The sequence below is a fragment of the Portunus trituberculatus genome, chromosome 43 (genome assembly GCF_017591435.1).
Source record: "Portunus trituberculatus isolate SZX2019 chromosome 43, ASM1759143v1, whole genome shotgun sequence".
Taxonomy (NCBI): domain Eukaryota; kingdom Metazoa; phylum Arthropoda; class Malacostraca; order Decapoda; family Portunidae; genus Portunus; species Portunus trituberculatus.
Window position 1 is genome coordinate 16931838 of NC_059297.1, and position 11124 is coordinate 16942961.

General features: G+C 38.7%; 1 protein-coding gene across 2 annotated transcripts in view; it reads right to left on the minus strand.

Moving 5' to 3' along the window:
• The window catches only part of LOC123518114, a 10436-nt gene extending 9435 nt beyond the window's left edge, over positions 1 to 1001 (minus strand). The window contains exon 1 of one of the 2 annotated variants that reach the window (XM_045278732.1): positions 816 to 1001. The gene's annotated coding sequence lies outside the window, so the exon portion shown is untranslated. The remainder of the gene's footprint in view (positions 1 to 815) is intronic. The other variant, XM_045278733.1, reaches the window with a different exon arrangement.
• Positions 1002 to 11124: the final 10123 nt, after the last annotated feature.

The following is an 11124-nucleotide window of genomic DNA, read 5'->3' on the forward strand; positions in this document are numbered from 1 at the left end:
TTCCTTTCCTTTCATTCTTTTTATGCAAGGCAAATCCCTATCTAAGGATCCAAGGTCTTCCGGTTTCCCCCATGGTCACAGTGCTTCAAGGCACCCTTACTTGCTAACCGACTCAGGGAACAAGCCACACACGTTTTACATAACCACACTCTCTTTCTGCATGCAGTCGCTTCCAGAACCTAATTGCATTTCTTAACCGCTGGTCACATAAATGATCCTCACACTACATAGCTGCACTGTGCCGAAATACGGTGTGTAGAGCACAGGTGTTATGTACTAAGTATTTGTATATATATACTTATATTTCGTTATCGATCTAAGAATTATGGAACATGTGCATATTGAAAAAAAATTATAAGTAAATAAGTATTACTGACAGCTTACTGCTACGTTTTTCTGTAGAATTTTTTCCACAAGAATTTACATGTATTTTCTATGTGTATCTTATCGAAGCTAACATGCCGTTAAACAACTATCACGCAAAAAAAGAAAAAAATAAGAAACTTGCGAAAGAAAATCAATACATATTATACATTAGCCAATTGTAAATATAACGTGGCCACTTCTTGAACTCGAAAATTTGTCCACTGTGCCAAGAGCTTAAATTACGTAGTAGAAACTTGTGATGTCATTTATAAAGCAACATAATGTGTGAATATTGCTGAAACTAAGATCCAAAGTAATCCGTGACTCACTTACAATAAACACAGAGGACAAGTATCACTAAAAAAAATGTACAAGTGAGTCTCTCTCTCTCTCTCTCTCTCTCTCTCTCTCTCTCTCTCTCTCTCTCTCTCTCTCTCTCTCTCTCTCACTTGTCTTGTGTGTCAGGTGAATGATGTGGAGGTGTGGAGAGCAGGTAGTGGCAGAGTGCAGCGCTGTGTAGATATCACCGTAGTATGGGGAGGTGTGGCGAGAAGTAACCGACTGACTCGCTGTCTCCGTCTCCTTTTACCTGCAGCAATTCAGCTCTGAATTCCCCATCCACTCCCTGAGCTTCCCCTCCCTCTCCATGCTTCACCGTCCTCATCTCGTTACTCCCCCTCCTGGCTTCCTCTCCCTCTTTGTACTTCAGTGGGATATCCCCAAGGAAGTCTCATCTCAATCCTCGAACAGACCTTGGCATGGACATAGATATTCACCAGTTATTATTTTTCCCTGCTCTTTTCTCGACCTGAGGATGTTAGCATGTTTATTATGAACAAAATGTATTTATCTTGTGTGTAATTGAGCGAAAGTAAGTACGTAGAATGTCACAAGACCTGATCAAATGTATGGAGTCATTGGAAAGGGCGGGAACCTCGGAAAGTTGCCGAATAGCACCGGATGCCAGGATTACCGTGCCCGTACGCATTGGGTTTTTTTTTCTATTTACATGTGTGTGTGTGTGTGTGTGTGTGTGTGTGTGTGTGTGTGTGTGTGTGTGTGCGCGCGCGATACTTAGCGTGCTGTACATCACGTATTATTCAGTAAGCTGTAGAAAAGATGTTCTTAAGAGAGTTCGTTTGCTTTTATTGTGAATATACAAACGAGCACTTAGCTCTAAGGAAAAGAGAATCTCTTCCTTGTTTAACTTCATCCAGCGTGCGGCAAGGGGAGCATCCGTCCAAGAGCAGCAGTATTCTAGGTCTGGAACTTTCTTTAAAGGGATAGGAAGAAGACTTTCAGCTAAATATTGTTTATGTATATGTTCGAGAGTAATACACTAAGACCAATGGAAAAGCTTCACCTGTTGTGTTAATTAATTACATGCATAGGTACTACAGACTGGTAATGTAAACTTCCTGGCGACTGTAACTACTCCTTGGAGACGAGACTTCAGTCACACACACACATAATAAGGAGTGTGTCTCAAGTATATATTTACACATGTAAGTATGTCTTCACATCAAACATTTTTTTATAGTAATTTGAATACATTGCTAATTGTGAAACACACACACACACACACACACACACACACACACACACACACACACACACACACACACACACACACACACAACATTAATTTTTCCTTTCTGGATGATCAAGTATCTATTAATATTTCTTCCTTCATTCCGTTGCTTTTTACCACCTTAAATAATTAGTCATGCAGAGGATTGATTATGTTGCAAGGCAACGACACTTTTATCAATTATGTTATTCAACAGGTATCTCAAGAAAGAATGTGTTTATTAGAATAACTTTACTATTATTCTCTCTCTCTCTCTCTCTCTCTCTCTCTCTTTCTGATCTATTTACCGACTATATCCATCTTCTTTTCTACGTGTCTGCTTTCTCCGACGTCTATCTTCCTCCATCTTTTCCTCTCTTCTTCATGTTCATCCTGTTTTTCACCTGCACTATTTTCATCGCCCCGTCGGAGCTGCTCATTTGCCTGTCGCTGCAGATGACAGTTTCTGAAAGAAAACGCGCTCGACAGTGATACAAAATTACAGGCGAAGCCAGAATCAGTGAACGGTGAATGTGTTATGTGAACAGGGAAGGGGTGTAGGCTCCATACTTTCCCTTCCTACCCCTCTCCCATCAGTGCTATGGCCTGTGGTGAGGGTGAATGAGAGGCGAGCAGTAGGGTACTATATTGGTGAAAGGGATGCTGGTGTTGGTGAGTGCGTAGGTGTAAGTGTGCATGTATAGTGTTGTTTTGGTGGTTTTGAGTTTGTTTCATGGTGAATGAGCGTGAGTACATGATGTGTTGATATTTGGAAGGCTTGGCAGTGTCTCCACGTGGCTATGAGGACATTAGGAGTAGGTACCTACAGCTTTAGACGGAACTGAATATCGTTGTTTAAAACTCAGTCAAGTTCTTAAAAAAAAAAAAGAACTGCCTAATTTCTTTTTATAAGATGAGTTTTGATTTTTGCATAGGGAAATTCTTCACTGCGTGGCGTTGCTTGCCTAAAAATCTCAGCTTCCATGTTTTTTATATGAAATATATATATAATAAAAGACAGTTTTTATGTCGTTTTTTTTATCGAAAAAAAAAGAAACATTTAATAATTTTACGTGGGTGATGATAAAACACCTTAAACATCTTATGCTTTTTAGCACACATCTAGTATTTCACTATGAAATATGCTGCAGTGTGTGTGTGTGTGTGTGTGTGTGTGTGTGTGTGTGTGTTTTATATATATATATATATATATATATATATATATATATATATATATATATATATATATATGAGTCATTCTTAAAGTTTTTGAAAGTGAACCTTTTAACTTTTAACTGGTGTCTGGCACAAATTTCCTTAAATAACAAATCAATCTGAGACATTTCTTTTTTGTTATACACTCACCTATAAACATTATACTGGCTAAAATTGGAAAAGATCTAGTCTTTCTGTCTTTTTTACACTAGAGATCATCTACATTGCATCAGATGTTATAGATAATAGCGTATCGCATCTATATTGTGATTTCATATCCTGTTCTTTGTTTTGGCAGAGATGGAGCTCTTCGGACTAGGATTCACGTTCAAATCTGGTTCAAATTATAGGTAAGCTTTTAGTATTTATGATTTCAAATCATGAGTCTTAGTTGTGGTGGCGGTGCTTCATCTTTGGTCTTAGGAGAGAACCACACCTTAGAGACTATAACCACTATTGCAAAGATTCACTGACAGAAATTCCTAACAATTGAGATCTACCGATAAGAGGCAGCACACACCGCGAGGACGTTGCATTGTTTTGCAATAATTCCAACTGAGGTAGATTGATAAGAGTTTTAGTCATTAACAATTGTAAAATATTGTATTCTATTCACAGTAAACGTTGATAAAGGTAGAGAAGTTTCAACGTTTTTATAGGGAACTAAAACGACACGAGAAGAGAAGATATGTTAAGCCGACTGAAAGCACATATGTACTCGTACAAGTAGATGAATGTACTACACTTTTCAATATTTGAAAATATGAGATGTACAGCCTCAAATAAGAAGATATTTCTAGGCCTCAGAGAAGAGAAAGTCATGAGATGAGGATGGTCTTAGGTAACATATTGTTATGCAATGACGAAATGGTATCTACATAGCGCTTCCAGACGCACTTCGTTCCTGTGAGTTGTGGTAATAAAACAACTTCTTCCCGGTACACATTTATTACATACATTTTACATTAAACTTTTAATAAGCAAAGTAAAGAGAATTTTTTTAATGATAATAACTTACTGATAATAAAAAGGTAGCTTAACTTATTGCATCAATGACTTTATTATCCTCTATATGCCTTTTTTTCCTTCTCCACCTTTTGACAATTCTTCAAGCGTCTGTCAGTCTGTCGCGCCTCTCTCTCTCTCTCTCTCTCTCTCTCTCTCTCTCTCTCTCTCTCTCTCTCCACAGATACGCAGAGACATGACGACACACAAACTAGTTGCTATACTGTCGACATACGTGGCACGTGTCGAGAAACTTATATATTTATTTACATAAATGAATATAAGCACATGAGACTACAAAAGACAATTTGGACTCTATAAAGCAGTTCACGTGTTGCTCAAGACAGCTCCTGAAATAATAATGTTTACATAATTTTTTTTTTCACGTCGTCATTCTTTTTCTATCAATATTTTTGACAATCAGCTTAGGCCAAAGTTAAATGATAAGGCCATTGAAAATATCTCAAATACTGACCATGGAGTAGTGGTAAAGAATTTATGAATGAGTGAAAACGCTTCTCATGGCTTCTCGATCACCTTGGCTTTTTGGCTACCACGTAAATACAAGTAGGGAAACGGATATCGGTCTGAGAGAAGAGAAACATGGGAACTATTGATGCTGAAACATAACTGTGAGCTAGTTCATTGGAAGGCTCTTCTTTTTTTTCGCAATCTTTCCAGAATTTCAGTATTTATGAAGGTGTTTGCTAAGATCTGTATCTGCATTTTCTAGATTTCAGTGTTTATTTGTATGGAGGGAATCTGCTAATCATATTCGATTTCTTTTTTTTTTTTTTTTTTTACTTTTCAATTTTATTAGTGTCGTATCTTATTTTTCCGTTTTGAGAAAGGTGTTATAAAGTAAAGAAAGATCAACAAGTATTTCAAATTATCAAGCCATTCAAGCTGTCAATTATGAAGAATAATCATCTGTCTCAAACACAGTAATTAACATCTTTGTCGTGGAGGAGGAGAAGGAAGAGGAGGAGGAGGAGGAGGAGAAGGAGGAGGAGGAAGACGGGGATGAGGAGAGGGAGGAAGAGGAGGAGGAAGAGAAAGGGGAGCAAAAGTGATTCATCAAGAAGAGAGAGAGAGAGAGAGAGAGAGAGAGAGAGAGAGAGAGAGAGAGAGAGAGAGTATTCAATGATAGCAATAAAATACTACTTTACACACACACCACACACACACACACACACACACACACACACACACACACACACACACACACACACACACACACACCTATTCCTGGAGACTCATTCATTGGAAACCGGCATACTTCCACAACGGGTGTGGTTATGGACTCATGGGAGTGGAGTGATACATTTCCCGGAAGCTGGACAAGAAAGCTGAGGGAGTGGCTACAAGCGGGAGTGTGGGAACGGACGTGCCTTGACGTCAAACGACCAGCATGGACGTGCGTTCCTGCAGGACTAATTACAAAGAGGGGCTTTAGTTTATCTGCAAGAGCTGGATCACTGCATACAATTTTGGAGGCTGACAGTGATGCGTCTGTGATGAGGGGGGAAGAGATAAGGCGGTGCAGGGAAGATGATGGTGGTGATGGTGATGCGCACCGTATAGGGCTGCATCATAGGACGATATATACCGTACAGCGTCACCAAAGAGCGGCACCGCAGTGTAGCACTGTTGTATGGCACCATAGAGTGGCAGCGTAGACCGGTACCGTATGGTGACACGTTGACCATCACCAAAGGGCGGTACATTGGTATATAGCACTGTAGAGTAGCACCGCAGGGCATCAACAGAGGGAGGCACCTTAGGGCGTCATGAAAGGACAGCATAGTAGAGCGTCACCATTTGGCGGCACCGCATGGCGTCACCAAAGGGCGGTATCATAGTAGAACGCATTAGTGCGTCACCAGAGGGCAACAGAGTAGGATGGCACTGTACTCGTAGAACAACACTGTACGGCGTCACCAAAGGTCGTCACTGCAGGTTGTCACCGAAGGGCGGCACCTAAGCTTGGCAATGTACAGGGTGGCACCATAGGGCATCACGAAAAGGAGACACCCTAGTGGTTTAGTGCAATGTAAAACAGCACTTAAGGGTTCATTCTTTTGTCATTTAAAGATAACACATGTTTATCTCAAGTCTTTATTTTGAAGTGATTATGCATGGATTGGTATATTCTTGTGATATGTATACAATATAATTATATAGTGGACATTCACTTCAGCCTTCATGTTGTACTACCATGCTAACCCACTCTGCCTTTGTCCCCTAGGGTGCTGGCAGTGGAAGACTAGACTCTATTGTGTTGACAGGTTGTGCATCCGTCCTCACTTACTTCTACTTACTGTTACTGTTGAATACATTATTGTGTTGAAAAGCAACTTCATTTGGCCTACATTCTTCATAGTCTACATTTAGTGGATCTTTTATCAAGACATCAATATTGTCATTCTTTTCAATTAAACGCATGTCGATATGCAGTATGTGTTCATTTGGCAAGTATAAATTCCTCAACATGAATAGAAAAAAAACACACAGTGGATAATATAGCGTCTATCGACCATGACTCCGCATACTCCTAAAAGAAATGCTTCCCCTAAGGTGTAGAAGTGCGTATGAATACATAAACTGTGGGTTATTTTCATTGCGTAAGAATAGACTATATGTAAAGTGAAGGAAATCCAAGTGGAGTCAAGGTTTCGGTAAATATACAAGACAGCTTATGTTTTACTTATGAGAGCTATGTTGATATGCTAATGATTTGTATTTCCAGGATACATGTATGCAGTAAGCCTTCACTTTAAGGTCAAACAGCCCAAACTTTGTATTAGAATTAAAAAGAAAAATATTTGAACGAAAGAGAAGGAACATTCAATTTCTTCCTAAAAATGTTATTGCGTCACAAAAATTACGTACTTATGCTCCTCCACGATCCTCTCTCCAGGCCACTCACACACACACACACACACACACACACACACACACACACACACACTGTTGCTGGTCATGATGACGGATGAAACTTTATGAAACCACCTAAGTCAGTTCAATCGCCGGCTTAAGTGAGAGAGAGAGAGAGAGAGAGAGAGAGAGAGAGAGAGAGAGAGAGAGAGAGAGAGATTAAAAGAAAAGATACAAATAAGATGTGTTTCCCAGTGTGACGAAGGCTTGTTGGTTAATACTCTTAGCTGAGTGGGCATGACTGAGGCGCCTGTGTCGAGTCAGCTAAGGTCAGACGCGGGCACGCATTCTTTTCACGATTTTTTTCCCCGATGACCGAAGGAACAGGTGTGATGTCAGGAAAACTGCTCCGTAAGAATGACAGTGCATTTATTTGCCGATCAGCAGGATAAAAGAATCAAAGGATAACATTTCAGAGTCAGTGGAGTCTTCAAGGATGTTTTCATAATTCTATGTAGTAATTACTAAAAGATCGACGGATTCTGTTTTATCCATGGGAAACAAAATAATATAGTCTCTACGAAAAACTAAATCTTTTCAAAATATAAGCTAAAATTAACTGTACTGTTTTATTATACATTTACGCATTTACATGCCTGAAGCTTGCAATGTGCAGTGTGCAAAAATGAAATTAAAAAAGTTAAGATTATAGATTTCGAAAATTTGACATAGTAACGTGGAGAAGTCAAACACCGAACCATATCTTCCGTAAATCAGAACCGCATTCTCATGATTCCTGGAAATCTTGACAATTTTTATGGGTTCCATGGGAAATTGTACAAGCTTTCAAGGTAGTCTTTACGATCCCGATGATAGTTTAACAAGAAATGTGCAAGAGTAATGGAAAAAAAGAAAACGTCAGAACTGGATATATATATCATCTCTGCAGTTTGAAGCTTTTAAGAATACAGGCTATAGAAGAACAAATTAAACAAATCAGAATTGAAAGGCGGACGGGGTAAAATAAGTAAGTAAATGTGGAAATTATAGAGACGTGGGGAAGTAAAGATAAGATTGAATAGTCCAAAAATATACTATTAATAGTTTCTGAAAAGATTTTGAGTTCATTTGAATTAAACTAAACGATAACTTTCAAGTTTTCTACGTATACGGCATCGAATGTTTAATAGGAAGCAAAATAAAGACTTGAGCATGCGTCACATAAAAGGGGGAAGAAAAGAGAAATGGAAGGAAAACGAAAATAGCGGAAAAACAGCTAATATGTAGAGGGAGACAGCAACAAAAAAGTTACATTACAAAAGGGAAACAGAATACATGAAATAAAAACTGGTGGAGATGAAAGGAAGCTAACAAAAGATATAAATGAAATCCAAAGAGAAGATATTGGATTGTGGAAAAGACAAAGGTAATACTTAAGAGAAAGAAAATGAAATACAAACCGGATCTCATATAATATTTAAGTGTATTGATGATTATTTTTGTTATGTTCTCAAAACACCTGGTTCTCCATTGACACCGGGATGCAATAACCCGCTGTCGCCATTATCTGCGCACAGTTAAAGGTGGAAACGAATGGCTCCTCTTCTTACAGCAATTATTTAAGCATTTAGGGACGTGAAAAAAAATACTGTGTGAGTTTTTTTTTTTATACGAATAGTATATTATTAATTCCATTTGTTATTAACATGAAAATGAAAACAATCATTGAACTATTTTCTTTACTACAATTACTTGATTGGTATACATATAAACGTAAAGCTAAAGTTTGTCAGTGTGGATTTTTTTTTTTTATAATATTACGCATCATTAGCACAATAAAAGACTGGAATAATTAGGCAACCCATCGTCTCTACTACAGTGATATAAGTACTGTGCTTCTGGAACTTTAAAAAGTGCATCGTTTGTATTCTATTGAAAAAAAAATCCCTTTTACAATAAACATTCAAGAGATAGATAGAATTGAACACTAAAGACAAAGAAGGTGAATGGCACGTTACTCGACTTCTTATCATGCCTGCACGTGTGGAGATCACCAATGATGGAAAAACAGAGTAATTGGCATGAAAGTCTAGAAACGCTTATGCGAGGGAATTCCAAACGGAACAGATACATATTGACTGAGTTAGTGTAGATAAAGAGACGACAGAGGGTCAATAGAAACAACTAGACACACACACACACACACACACACACACACACACACACACACACACACACACACACACATTTTTTTATGTAGAAGGAAATAACTGGACAAGGGAAAAAAAAAAAAAAAAAGATACTTTAAAAGAAAAAAAAAAAAAAAAACTCGGTCGCGAGTCTCCTTAGAGAACCGATAGAGTTAGCCAAAGAACAGGAACAAATGTCTTGAAACCACCCTCTTCAATGAAGTCAAGTCATAGGAAATTGGAAATACAGGCACAGGCAAGGAGTTCCAGAGTTTACCAGAAAAAGTTATGAAATATTGAAACTAATGGTTAACTCTTCCATTAGAAAGTTGGACAGAATAGGGGTAAGAGGAAGAAGAAAGCGTTGTGCAGCGAGGCCGCAGGAGGACGGGAGGCATGCAGTTAAAGATCAAAAGAGCAGTTAGCATGAAAATAGCGGTAAAAGATAGTAAGAGATGCAACATTCCGGTAGTGAGAAAGAGGTTGAGGACAGACAGTCAAAGAAGGGGAATTGATGAGACGAAAAGCTTTTAATTTCATCCTATCTAATAGAGCTGTGTGAGTGGAACTCTCCAAAACATGCCAAGAGTACTCCATACATGGGCGGATGAAGCCCTTCTACAGAGTTAGCAGTTGGTAGGATGAGAAAAACTGGCGGAGACTTCTCAGAACGCCTAACTTCATAGAAGCTGGTTTAGCAAAAGATGAAATGTGAAGTTTCTAGTTTAGAGTATGAGTAAAGGACTAGCCGGGGATACTCAGTGTAGAAGAGGGGAACAGTTGAGTGTCATTGAAGAAGAGGGGATACTTATTTGGAAGGTTGTGTGGAGTTGATAGTTGAAAGAATAGAGTTTTAGAGGCAATAAACATCTAAATTTAGATAACAGAGACAGAGCAACAGTGAGTACTTCTTGTATGTGACACTTAGCTGGCAACACGGAAGTTGACGCGGCACACATCCGGCTTCAAAACTTACTATTCAGCCTGGGTGGAGAAAACGTGACCTGAGTGCTGCCGACGTGCCTTTACCCTGGGATGCCGGCCCCAGGAAGAAAATATGATTTCCCCACACCTGCCTGAACTTTTCGTAAATTCCGGATTTGTTCGGATGTCTTTGGGTCACACGACGTCATAATGGATGTTTTACTTTATTTACCACACCACTGCAATGACCTTTGCCTTTACTATTATGGTCTCCCTTTATTAAGATTCATAACACTTAAGTATTGTTTGCATGAACGAAGATAAGAGAGAGAGAGAGAGAGAGAGAGAGAGAGAGAGAGAGAGAGAGAGAGAGAGAGACTTTATTTGCCATTAAAAATAGATAGACAAATGACAAATAAAACAATAAAATTTTAAAAATATAAGTACGTTTAGTTCTGAAGCAATGAGTTCCAACGTTTACCAATGATAGGGATGGAAGAGCGAATACAAGTTAAGTAGCAAGGTGGATAAAATGAGGCTGGAAGTAAATAAAAGAAAAAAAAATGTTTCGCGAGAAGGCTGAATATATGCCGGTTATAAGCTCAGAAGAACAGTATAACAAGATTTAAGAATAGATTATAGGAAGAAATGCAACGCTGCTCATTAATTCATGTTACCAACATGTAGCCTATCGGAATCAAGATTTAGGGCAAGTGATTACAAAATGGGCTTTCAGACATGAAGGATATCATTCTCAAACCAGTTTTCGTTTTTGTTCATATGATCTTGAATGCCGCGGCCCGGGAAGGTTGGTGGCCATAACTCGGGGAAAACCAAGTTCGAAATTAAGTGAACACATATCACGATCTGAGAACGTCTCTCTCTCTCTCTCTCTCTCTCTCTCTCTCTCTTGATATTTTCATAGCATCAATTGGAATTATCGATACGGTACTGGAGCAATATGGTAAGGAGTTAAAT